Source organism: Sciurus vulgaris (assembly GCF_902686455.1).
Source record: "Sciurus vulgaris genome assembly, chromosome: 9".
In the NCBI taxonomy this organism is placed as follows: domain Eukaryota; kingdom Metazoa; phylum Chordata; class Mammalia; order Rodentia; family Sciuridae; genus Sciurus; species Sciurus vulgaris.
In genome coordinates, this window is record NC_136469.1 from 60,387,625 (window position 1) to 60,401,096 (window position 13,472).

The following is a 13,472-nucleotide window of genomic DNA, read 5'->3' on the forward strand; positions in this document are numbered from 1 at the left end:
TCACGGTAAGGAGCTTAGCAGAGCCCAATCACTCACCTCATAGCCAGAAAGCAAAAAGGCAAGGAGGGGACCAGAATCATAAAATCCCCTTCAGAAGCATGCTCCCAATGACCCAAAAGCCTCCCATTAGGCCTCACTTCTCAAAGGTCTCACCACTTCCTAATAGTGCCAACCTGGAGACCAAGCCTTTACCACATGGGCCTTTGAGGGACAGTCAAGAGCCAAGATATAGCACACATTAAATTCACCTCTTCTTAAAATTAAACCCAAGACATTCAACACTTGATTTACTGAATACAACAAATATAAAAAACTATATACTTCTAGTCCTTATCTAATCAAAGTAGGGGAAGGTAAAGGGGAATGGTTACCGGAGTAACAGAGAAAAGGAATGAGGGGATTGGGAAGATGCTAAGAAGGAAACAATGGAGGAAAAGAGGGAGCTAGAAAAAGACAGAAGAGGAATAAGGAAAATTGGGAAACTAATGCTCAACGAATCATCAACTCCATGTCTGGTGCTGTTCCAAAGAATTGACTTCACTGATGAGAAAAAGTGAAGAATGAAATGAAAAGTAATAAAAATGTACAGAAAAAAAGGAGTTCAACAATGTGTTTTAGCCTACTCTTCAGAAGCTCTATTCTTTTATCGTTTATCCGAAAGCATTTAGTTATTAATTATCCTATGCTGGGTCACCATCACCAATACATCCACTCTTAGCCACTGTTCTCTGCTCTTACATCAATGTCTCTTAACCATAAAGTCTATGACCCAAGTCAGAAATGCCAAATAGCCCACCGAGGTGAAGGCTGGAGCAGTGGGAACCTGAGCAGTGTCCCCCTGATTCCTTGATGAAACCAACGTTCAGGACTATATGTGCCCATTGGAGCAGCTGGTCCCTCTCCCCCCTTATTCTATGAACTGCTTCCACAGACAATTCTTATTTCCTATGTAGAACAAAACTAATACAGATATTTTAGCCTCTGGTATATCTAAAAAGAACATTTCAAGATGCTGTTTTAACACAGTGGGGGAAAAGTCACACATTTCTTGTTAGCATGACTTTTCACCCACTTTTTACAATCATGACATAGCTGTTTCCAGTGTTCTTACTTAAGAATGCTACCTCTTTCACTGTAGATACTGAAAAACTTGTGAATATGCTTTTCTGGACATATTCTAATCAAAGTAGTAATTGTGAGCTATGGTACACGAAATATTTTATTTTTATGATCTAATACAAATTGGGTTGGACCTACCACAGGAAAGAAAATTTAGGCCATTAGCTAAGAAGCTTTCAAACTTCCCAACATCAGTTAAATTTTATAATAGTTGTCTTATTTAACTTAAACTTATTTTACAATTTTAACTTAAAAAATATTTTCAATGTACAAGTTTAAAATTTTGAAAATTGATTTTCCCGAAAGCATTGGAAAAACCTCACAATATTGGACCTAAAATTCTGTACTTCTCAGTGGCAGTGTTATAAATATATTTTATAAAATATATTTGTAAAACCCTTTAGGACCTGCAGACTAGATCTGAAAAGACAAAAGTTCATTATTAGGTCTTTACAAGTCATATGACTTTGGATAAATCATTCTATATCTTTGAATCTTCTTTCCCTCGTTGGTAAGTTGAGGGTGAGAAGACCTGTGTTCTTGTGAATGTTGTTACAGAGATCAACTAAAATAATTCAGGTAAAAAAAAAAATTTAATATTCAGTTTCAGATAAAGGTGGGGAGGGAGGGACAGAAAGAGAGAGAGGGAGAGAGGGAGAAAGAGAGGAAGGAAGAAAGAGAGAGAGAGAGAGAGAGAGAGATTGGAATTTCAAAACAATTTCAAGTGATTCCTGATCACTTAATTTCAATGCAGAAATTTAATTTCTTCTGGGATCTGTGATACTGATGATCATGTCCTGAAAAGATACCTGCCAGTGAACTTTTGTTTAATATGAGGCTGTGAAGAAGCTGGGATTGTGGAGAGGATTGGCAATGGAGTGAGTTTTATGAAGCCAGGTAGAAAACTGAGAAGCAAAAATCTCCCCACAATATCATACCAAAGAGTTTCTCTTGCACAAAGGCAGAACTTTAGATAAATTAACATATTTACCAGACAAAATAAAATGGTTTGCTCTGTATGATTCTAATCATATATCCTGAGTTTGCCTCTAGATTCTTCTAACTATATCATTATATCAAAGGTATCTTGTGATTCCAAGAGTCACATCACTCTCACCTCTGTCTGATAATCCAGTGGGGCAGTATCTGAGCCAAATCTATATATCCACAGTCAAATGAAGTTTGAGATAGAACCAGTGTACCTCTAAATTGATCAGAAGCCCTTTAGGCATAGGTACTATTTCTTACATACATTTATGTTCCTCAGAATGTCTAGCACAGTGTCTGTTGAAATGCATAGAATGTTTGACAAATGAATCAATGCTCCAATCAAATAGAATGTAGAGCTTGAATTTTAATTGACAGGATGACTGTGACATTTCAAAGAATCAATAGAAAACAATCATACTCTCTTCCCCAGGCTCATCAGAAAGGACCTTGACATTGCTATTCTTAGCATGTTTTAAATGATCACAGTGAATAACAGCAATCACAGAGATTAAGGTAATGGGAAACCCACAGCTTGGAAACCACTACATAAAAAGATTTAAGAAATTGTGTAGTCCAGACATTCAAGAAGCCATCATCAGTGTATTCATTTAGCAAGCAATTATGGAATGCCTGCCATGCATCTGACACTAGGCACAGTAGGAGAGACAAAAGGAGAAGACCTGGTCTACATCTCTAAGAATGTAGACCTAAACAAGAGAGAAACATATTCTAAGTCCTCTTTTCCTAGAAAAATTCTAGTGGAAGTTTTGTGGGATTTCCACATATAGGATAAGCATTTGAAGGAAAATGACACACAAGGAGTAGGACTACTTCAGATTCTAAGATCCAGTATCTTTGGAAATTTTTAGGGCAAATGAATGTAAGATGTGCCTTATTGAAACCTAAGAGAGATCTTCAATGCCATCAAAACTCTCCAAGAGGTCCAAAAGGAATTGCTTCTGTGTGATAAACATTTGTTAGGACCAACATAGAGACAGTGTTGTAGACCTCTGACCAGGTTGTCATAAGTCTGTAATAATTGTGTTAACTTTTTACCTAGACCCCACCTGACCCATCACCCTAGTGCCAAGGGAGCGAGCTAATAGTGGGATCCAAATATAATCAAAATGCTCTCTTGAGCTCTGTGACCTAAAAACCACCCTCCATGTTAAGTGTTCCAGAAACGGCTGAGACAGAGACAGAAAGCTTTTATTCTTCAAAGTCAGCACATCTTTGAACTTAGCCCCACTAAAGGAACAGGCTAGCCTGCGGTAGTGGGGCCCAGAAACTCAATGGGAAGAGTTCTGCCATTATCCAGCTGGGCCACTTTAAGCAGGTGACAACCACCATGGGACTGATTCCTTCAAATGGAAAACAAAAGGGTTAAACTCGATGACTTATTTCCAAGGTTCATTCCTGGTGTTATTCTATTTTCAGAGTTGGAAGAAGTAGGCCTAGAGGTATCCAGCAGGGAATAGTCCCAAATTCTCACCATTTGTCCAAAAGAATAATGGGATTTCTAAAATCAGATAAAACAATTTCTCCTCTGAAATACCTGAGTGTTATAGTGGCTATCATCTGTCCACACCAAATTTTCAAAAGATTCAATGAAATTTTTGGGGAAAAAAATGTATTTTTATTCCATTAATATTTTCAAGCTATCTATTATATCACTTTTCTTCTATATATAGAACACACTTAATTATTCCACAAAGTAGAGAATGCAGCAACTGCTTGCACCTCAAAGGAAACTTATGTGAGAGGCAAGGGTTAGTAGATTTATCTTTTACTCTTTAATTAAATTGCTAAAATCTGTAGTTAATGCTGTTCACTTCTCTCTAATTCCGTGTGTCTGTGCCTACATAGATGAAGGACAGTATTCTACCTCCTAGTGGGTTAATGCTGGATAAGAATCTCAGATTTACCTGCAAAGAAGAAAAGATTCATCATTCTTTCTGTGTAAGCACATTCACTGAATATACTGTTGTGACTGAGATCCAAGTGGCAAAAATTGATGATGCTGCTCCTATGGATAAAGTTCGTGTCATGAGCTGTGAGTTCCCCACAGGCTATGGGACTGATGTTCATTCCACCAAGGTGAAGAAGGTACTTGTGTGTTAACATGTGACATAGTAATTTACCTGGGAAAAAGATTAAAATTATGCCAAATCTGCCCAACTGGTGTCTATAGATCAAAAGGCTTGAAGGTTAGTTTTATTTGCTTATTGGTTTATTTTCTTTAAATGTGTACGCAGCTGTGAATACTAATACAAATATGCTTTGTGAATGTGAAGGTTACCTGTGGTTTCACCTGTGTGATTTTTGGACTTGGAGGAATTGATTCAGCTGTTGTCATAGCCTGCAAAGCCTCTGGTGCCTCTAGGATCATTGGAGTTGATGTAAATGAGGAGAAGTTTCCCCAGGCATGAGCCTTAAGAGTCACTGATTGTCTCAATCCTCAAATCTCCAAGAAAACTGTCCAGGAGGTGGTGATGGAAATGAAGGGCATTGGTGTTGACTTTGCTTTTGTTTGACTCATTGATACCATGGTACATAGTCTTGGGGCACAGTAAGTGCTGCCTGTCAACATGTGGGTACAAGTATAGCCTCATGAACCTAAGTATAAACTCTGGAAATGTTCCTGTGAACCCCAAATCAAAAATAGAATGCAGTTTCACTCTAAAGCATTCATTTCAAAAGCAAAAGCAACTCGTACTTAAACATACGTCATTATGGTATGCCAAGTTCAAACATGCAAAAAAAAAAACCCCACAATATCAGTGTTTCCTTTTCTCTATTCCTAGCTCTTTCTTAATATCTATGTATTTTATACTTAAGTATGAACATTATAGGATTCACATATGACATTTATCCATGTCCTGTGACAGAACCATTCATTCATTTGGAAAAATGTTTGTCAAGCTCCTATCATCAGTGTATTAAATTCTATAGATACAAGAATGAATGAAACAGACACCATCATCATGGTCATACAGTTTAGAGGAGAGAATGTAGACATTCAGTACACATAAGTGCAACCTAATGCATTTGGTCAAATAAGGGAAGTTGACTTAGGGATGTAGGTGATAGGAAAGAGGCAAATAAGGTAAAAGGAAGAAAGAAGAGAGAAAACAGGGTTAAGAACCAGAAAAGGTAAAATAGATATGAAATGTATGCTGTATATCCTCAGAAAGTTGAACTTTTTTAAAAAACGTAGTTTCACCCACATCTGTATATATTTATGGTGTTTTGTTGTTTTGTTTCATTTTAACAGGAATTTGGCAGAGAAGTATGGCAAGTGAAAACATTAGGTAAAGAATAGAGGGTATGGTCTTTGAGGCAGTGGGTAATTCTGTTTAATACATACTTACTATGTGCCAGGTAGCGTTCTATGTGTTTTAAGAATGACAAATACTTTAATGCTCATAGATAGAAAAATCAATTCTAAAATTCATATGGAACCACAAAAGATCCCTAATAGACAAAACAATTCTGAGAAAGAATAAAATAAAAACAGGAGGCATCACATTTTCTAACTTAAAATTATATTATAAAAATCAAAACAGCATAAGAATTGGCATAAAAACAAACATATAGACCAGTGTATGAGAATGAAGAACCCAGAAATCAATCCATAAACAGATCATTTTTGACAAGAGTACCAAGAAGACACAATGGGAAAAGGATAGTCTCTTCAATGAATGGTACTAGGAAAATAGAATTTCCATATGCAAAAGAGTAACATTTGACCCTTCTTTACACCAAACATAAAATCAACTCAAGATATATAAAACCAGAAACTATAAAACTCCTAGAAGAGAATATATGGGGAAAGTGATGATTTTTTGAATACCTCACCAAAATTTCTAGCCACAAATGCAAAAATAATTGAGATTACATCAGACTAAAGATTTTCTGCATAGCAAAGAAAATAACCAACAAAATGAAACAGCACACTAAAGATTGAGAAAAACATATTTGCAAATCATGTATTGGATAAAGCATTAATATCCAAAAAGAATGTATAATCCAATGTTATAAAAACAAATAAACCAGTTAAAAATGGTCAAAGGACCTCAATAAGTATTTCTCTGAATGAATGAATAAATAAATAAATAAACAAATAAATAAATAAATAAATAAATAAATAAATAAATAGAAATCACAAACAGGTATATGAAAAGATGCTTAGCATCATTAATCATTAGAGAAATGCAAATCAAGACCACCATGAGGTACCACCTCACACCCAACCATAGGATGTCTATTATGAAAAAAAGTCACAAGATAACAAATATTGGTAAGCATATAGAGAAAAGGGAACTCTTATACACAGCTGGTGGAAATGTACAATGGTACAACAGCATGAAAAACAGGATGGGGGTTTTAAAAGAAATTGAAAACAGAACTACCAGATAACCAGAAATTTCTCTCCTGTGTATTTACCCAAAGGAAAGGAAATTACCACCTTGTAAAGATATCAGCACTACTATCTTCCATGCAGCATTATTTGCTATAGCCAAGGTATGGAAACAACCTGTTTCTGTCAAAGGACCAATGGATAAAGAAAATCAGGTACACATATATAGTGGAATACCATTCAGCACTAAAAAAGAACAAGATCTTGCCATTTGCCACAGAATGGATGAGCCTGGAGGACATAACATTATACTAAGTAAAATAAGCCAGATGCAGAAAGAAAAATATGGTCTGAAATATGGTCTGACTTCACATATGTGGAGTCCAAAAAAATTCAAATATATATATATATAGATAGAAAAAAAAGTGTTTACTAGTTTGGGGGGCTGATGGAAGGAAATGTAGCGATGTGGGCAAGAGGATACAAAGTAGCAGATGCATAGGCTAAATGAGCCTAGAGAGCTAATACACAACATGAAGACTATAGGTAATAAAATTGTTGGTATTTGTTTAGCCGATATTATTCTCATGTCCATTCTTTGATAAACAAATTATACCTTCTCTTTAAACCCTAACCTGAGGGATTTTTGCTAAAACTAGTTTCCTTCTTTGACAATTTCTCACCAATTTGCTCACTTCTGCACAATTATCTCCCTAGAGTAAGCTGCTGTAGACTCCTTTGAAAAATATGAGGAGGTGTGAATTGACCACATGCTACAGGGCACTTGTTAACTCAGTAAGGAGAAGACATGCCTGATCATTTCAGACACTAACTACACAATCAACAAAAAAGGCCTAATCAGGTAAGGGGTAGTAGTTTAGCTGATGCCACAGACCACCCAGTAACAGAAGTTGATTAGTGTCACTTCTGAATGCTCAGGTCACAACGCATCCTACCTGGGTGACCAGTGCACATGGAGAATTTAGCTCAGCCTTCATCTTGAGGTGCAGAGCGGCTAGCATTTCCCCTGGGATAATGTACTGACAACAATGAAGAAGAGAAATTTTCCCAGGTGAAAGATTTAAGGGATTGCATCAATGAAATACTACCAAAGTGAATTCAACTGCCAGTTAAAAGGATCATACACCATGACCAATGGGATTTAAGACTGGTATACAAATGTGGTTTAACATATGTAAATCAATAAATTTAACACACCACATTAACAGAATAAAGGACAAAATCACATGATCATCTTAAGTACGGAAAAAGCATTTGTTGAAGTTTACTGCTTTTTCATGATAAAAATTCTCAACAAATTAAAAACAGAAGACTATCTAAACATTAAAATGATGATATCTGAGTTGTCCATGGCTATCATTTGAATAGTAAAATCTCAAAAGTTTTCCTCTACATCAGGCATAAGACAATTTTTTCCATCTTGTGATTTCTATTCAACAAAATACTAGAAATCCTAGAAAGAGAGATTAGGCAAGAAAATATTTATGTATGGCTTCCAAAATAAAAAATAAGTTAAAGTGTCTGCCAGCCAATAATTATATGTATCCTAAAGAAAACCTGTTGGGATTAATAAATGAATTCAGTAAACTTTCAGGATATAAATCAGTAGATTAAAGTCAATAAGATTTCTCTACACTGACAACAATCTAGTCAAGGAAAAAAATCACTTCCAGTCAAAATGGAATAAAAGGGACCAGATTTATTTACTCTCACCATCTGAAGTAACAGAAAAAATGTAAAATTTACTACACAGATACAATTATAAAGAGAGTAAGTTTCAGACATAAAAAAATGGACATATAAATCAATAAAATAGCAACAGATTTCAGAAATAAACCCATATAATTATAGCTAGTTGATTTTTGACAAAGATGCCAATACCATTCAATAGGGAATTAACACATTTTCAAGAAATGATGCTGGAATAATTAGCTATCCACATGTAAAAGAATGAAGTTTGATTCCTGCCTCATACCACATACAAAAAATGAATCACAATTAATCAAGGACCTAAGATTAAAAGCTAAAACTATAAAAATATTTGAAGAAAACATAAATCTTCATGACATTAAATTAGCCAATGTGCATAACAGCATTATTTGTACTAACCCAAAACTAGAAACAACCCAGATGTCTGTCAACAGAATAAATTCGATACAATACTACTTCACAATAAAAATGAATGCACTAGCCCAGTAGGATGGCACATGCTTGTAATCCCAGCAACTTAGAGGCTGAGGCAGGAGGATGGAAGTTCAAAGCCAGCCTCAGCAACTTAGCAAGGCCCTAAGAAACTTAGTGAGACACCTGTCTCAAAATAAAAAATAACCAATGAGGATATAGCTCAGTGGTTAAGTGCCCTTGGGCTCAATCCCTGAAACCAAAAAAAATATAAAGAATGTACTATTGATAATCACTATAGCATCATTCAATTTCAAAATAATGAAGGCAAAAATAATATCTAATTATGTTTCCATATTTATAAGATGAATAAATATAATAATATATAAAATTCCATGAAATATAAACAAATATATAGGGACAGAAAGTGAAGAAGTAGTTAATTGGGATAGGTGAAGCAATGGAGAAGGAGAGAAATTACACAGGCACATGAGGAAATTTTGGAGGTACATGGATATGTTCATGATCATAATTATATATATTTTTTTTATTTTTTTTTATTTTTTTTATTGTAAACAAATGGGATACATGTTGTTTCTCTGTTTGTACATGGCACAAAGGCATACCATTTGTGTAATCATAAATTTACATAGAGAATGTTGTTTGATTCATTCTGTTATTTTTTCCCTTCCCCCACCCCTCCCACCCCTCTTTACCCTCTATACAGTCCTTCCTTCCTCCATACTTGCCCCCCTCCCTGACCCTAACTCTAACCCTAACACTAACCCTTCCCTCCCCCCCATTATGTGTCATCCTCCACTTATTAGCGATATCATTCATCCCTTGGCTTTTTGAGATTGGCTTATCTCACTTAGCATGATATTCTCCAATTTCATCCATTTGCCTGCAAATGCCATAATTTTATCATTCTTTATGGCTGAGTAATATTCCATTGTATATATATACCACAGTTTCTTTATCCACTCATCAATTGAAGGGCATCTAGGTTGGTTCCACAGTCTGGCTATTGTGAATTGAGCAGCTATGAACATTGATGTGGCTGTATCTCTGTAGTATGCTGATTTTAACTCCTTTGGGTATAGGCCAAGGAGTGGGATAGCTGGGTCAAATGGAGGGTCCATTCCGAGTTTTCTAAGGAATCTCCACACTGCTTTCCATAGTGGCTGCACTAATTTGCAGCCCCACCAGCAATGTAAGAGTGTACCTTTCTCCCCACATCCTCGCCAACACCTGTTGTTGCTTGTATTCTTGATAATCGCCATTCTAATTGGGGTGAGATGGAATCTTAGGGTAGTTTTGATTTGCATTTCTCTTATTACTAGAGATGTTGAACATTTTTCCATATGTTTGTTGATTGCCTGTAGATCTTCTTCTGTGAAGTGTCTATTCATTTCCTTAGCCCATTTGTTGATTGGGTTATTTGTATTCTTTGTGTAGAGTTTTTTGAGTTCTTTATAGATTCTGGAGATTAGCGCTCTATCTGAAGTATGATTGGCAAAGATATTCTCCCACTCTGTAGGCTCTTTCTTCGCATTGCTGATAGTTTCCTTTGCTGAGAGAAAGCTTTTTAGTTTGAATCTATCCCAGTGGTTGATTCTAGCTTTTATTTCTTGTGCTATGGGAGTCCTGTTAAGGAAGTCTGATCCTAGACCAACAAGGTGAAGATTTGGACCTACTTTTTCTTCTATAAGATGCAGGGTCTCTGGTCTGATTCCGAGGTCCTTAATCCATTTTGAGTTTAGTTTCGTGCATGGTGAGAGATATGGGTTTAGTTTCATTCTGTTGCATATGGATTTCCAATTCTCCCAGCACCATTTGTTGAAGAGGCTATCTTTTCTCCATTGCATATTTTGGGCACCTTTGTCTAGTATGAGAAAATTGTATTTATTTGGGTTTGTGTCCGTGTCCTCTATTCTGCACCATTGATCTACCTTTCTATTTTGGTACCAATACCATGCCGTTTTTGTTACTATTGCTTTGTAGTAGAGTTGAAGATCTGGTATTGCAATACCCCCTGTTTCACTCTTCCTGCTAAGGATTGCTTTAGCTATTCTGGGTTTCTTATTCTTCCAGATGAATTTCATGATTGCTTGCTCTATTTCTGTAAGGTACGTCATTGGGATTTTAATTGGAATTGCATTGAATTTGTATAGCACTTTAGGTAGTATGGCCATTTTGACAATATTAATTCTTCCTATCCAAGAACATGGAAGATCTTTCCATCTTCTAAGGTGTTCTTTAATTTCTTTCTTTAGTGTTGTATAGTTCTCATTGTAGAGGTCTTTCATCTCTTTTGTGAGATTGATTCCCAAGTATTTTATTTTTTTCGAGGCTATAGTGAATGGGGTAGTTTTCCTAATTTCTCTTTCCGAAGATTCATCACTTATGTATAAAAATGCGTTGGATTTATGGGCATTGATCTTGTAACCTGCTACTTTACTGAATTCACTTATGAGTTCTAAGAGTTTTCTGGTGGAATTTCCAGGTTCCTCTAAATATATAATCATGTCATCAGCGAACAGGGATAGTTTGAGTTCTTCTTTTCCAATTCGTATCCCTTTAATTTCTTTGGTTTGTCTAATTGCTCTGGCCAGAGTCTCAAGAACGATGTTGAATAGAAGTGGTGAAAGAGGGCATCCCTGCCTTGTTCCACTTTTTAGGGGGAATACTTTCAGTTTTTCACCATTTAGAATGATATTAGCCATGGGCTTAGCATAGATGGCCTTTACAATGTTAAGGAATGTTCCCACTATCCCTATTTTTTCTAGTGTTTTGAGCATGAAGGGGTGCTGTATTTTATCAAATGCTTTTTCTGCATCTATTGAAATAATCATGTGATTCTTGACTTTAAGTCTATTTATATGGTGAATTACGTTTATTGATTTCCTGATGTTGAACCAACCTTGCATACCTGGGATGAAGCCCACTTGATCATGGTGCACTATCTTTTTAATATGTTTTTGTATGCGATTTGCTAAAATTTTGTTGAGAATTTTTGCGTCGATGTTCATTAAGGATATTGGTCTGAAATTTTCTTTCCTTGATGAGTCTCTGTCTGGTTTAGGTATCAGTGTGATATTGGCTTCATAGAATGAGTTTGGGAGGGTTCCCTCCTCTTCTATTTTATGGAATACTTTGAGAAGTATTGGAATGAGCTCTTCTTTAAAGGTTTTGTAGAACTCGGCTGAGAACCCATCTGGTCCCGGACTTTTCTTTGTTGGTAGGCTTTTGATGACTTCTTCTATTTCAGTACTTGAAATTGGTCTATTTAAATTGTTTATGTCCTCCTCGTTCAGTTTAGGCAATTCATATGTCTCTAGAAACCTGTTGATGTCTTCGAAATTTTCTATTTTGTTGGAGTATAGATTTTCAAAATAGCTTCTAATTATGTTTTGTATTTCAATCCTGTCTGTTGTGATATTTCCTTGTTCATTCCGAATTTTAGTGATTTGGGTTTTCTCTCGTCTTCTCTTTGTTAGTGTGGCTAAAGGTTTATCAATTTTGTTTATTTTTTCGAAGAACCAACTATTTATTTTGTCAATTTTTTGTATTGTTTCTTTTGTTTCAATTTCATTGATTTCGGCTCTGAGTTTAACTATTTCCTGTCTTCTACTACTTTTGGTGCTGGTCTGTTCTTCTTTTTCTAGGGCTTTGAGCTGTAGCGTTAGGTCGTTTATTTGTTGAGTTTTACTTCTTTTATTAAATGCGCTCCATGAAATAAATTTCCCTCTAAGTACTGCTTTCATAGTGTCCCAGAGATTTTGATATGATGTTTCTTTGTTCTCATTTACCTCTAAGAATTTTTTAATTTCCTTCCTAATATCTTCTGTTATCCATTCATCATATAATAGCATATTGTTTAATCTCCAGATGTTGGAATAGTTTCTGTGTTTTACTCTTTCATTTATTTCTAACTTCAATCCATTATGATCTGATAGAATACATGCTAGTGTCTCTATCTTCTTGTATTTGCTAACATTAGCTTTGTGGCATAATATATGGTCTATTTTAGAGAAGGATCCATGTGCTGCTGAGAAGAAAGTGTATTTGCTCTTGGTTGGATGGTATATTCTATAAATGTCCGTTAAGTCTAAATTATTGATTGTGTTATTGAGATCTATGGTTTCTTTGTTCAATTTTTGTCTGGAAGATCTGTCCAGTGGTGAGAGAGGCGTGTTAAAATCACCTAGTATTATTGTGTTATGGTCTATTTGGTTTCTGAAATTGAGAAGGATTTGTTTGACATACATGGATGAGCCACTGTTTGGGGCATAGATGTTTATGATTGTTATATCTTGCTGATTTATGCTTCCCTTAAGCAGTATGAAATGACCTTCTTTATCCCTTCTGACTAACTTTGGCTTGAAGTCCACACTATCGAAAATGAGGATGGATACTCCAGCTTTTTTGCTGAGTCCATGTGCATGGTATGTTTTTCCCCATCCTTTCACCTTTAGTCTATGGGTATCTTTTTCTATGAGGTGAGTCTCTTGCAGGCAACATATTGTTGGATCTTTCTTTTTAATCCAATCTGCCAGTCTATGTCTTTTGATTGATGAATTCAGGCCATTAACATTCAGGGTTATTATGGAGATATGATTTGGTTTCCCAGTCATTTGGTTCATTTTTTAAATTCTATTTATTTATTTGTTTGACACAACTTGTTTCCTCCTTTATTTGACAATTCCTTTAGGATAATTCCTCCCTTTGCTGATTTGCTGCTTTGTTTTTCATCTCTTCCTCATGGAATATTTTGCTGAGAATGTTTTGTAATGCTGGCTTTCTTTTTGTAAATTCTTTTAGCTTTTGTTTATCATGGAAGGATTTTATTTCATCGTCA

At 35.6% G+C, this 13,472-nt stretch overlaps 1 pseudogene across 1 annotated transcript; it reads left to right on the forward strand.

The window, feature by feature from the left end:
• The first annotated feature begins 425 nt into the window (after positions 1-425).
• On the forward strand, positions 426-4,643 carry LOC306669253 (alcohol dehydrogenase 1-like; annotated as a pseudogene). Its single transcript has 4 exons — positions 426-553; positions 3,801-3,878; positions 3,987-4,206; positions 4,404-4,643. The product of its transcript is annotated as an alcohol dehydrogenase 1-like (transcript).
• Positions 4,644-13,472: the final 8,829 nt, after the last annotated feature.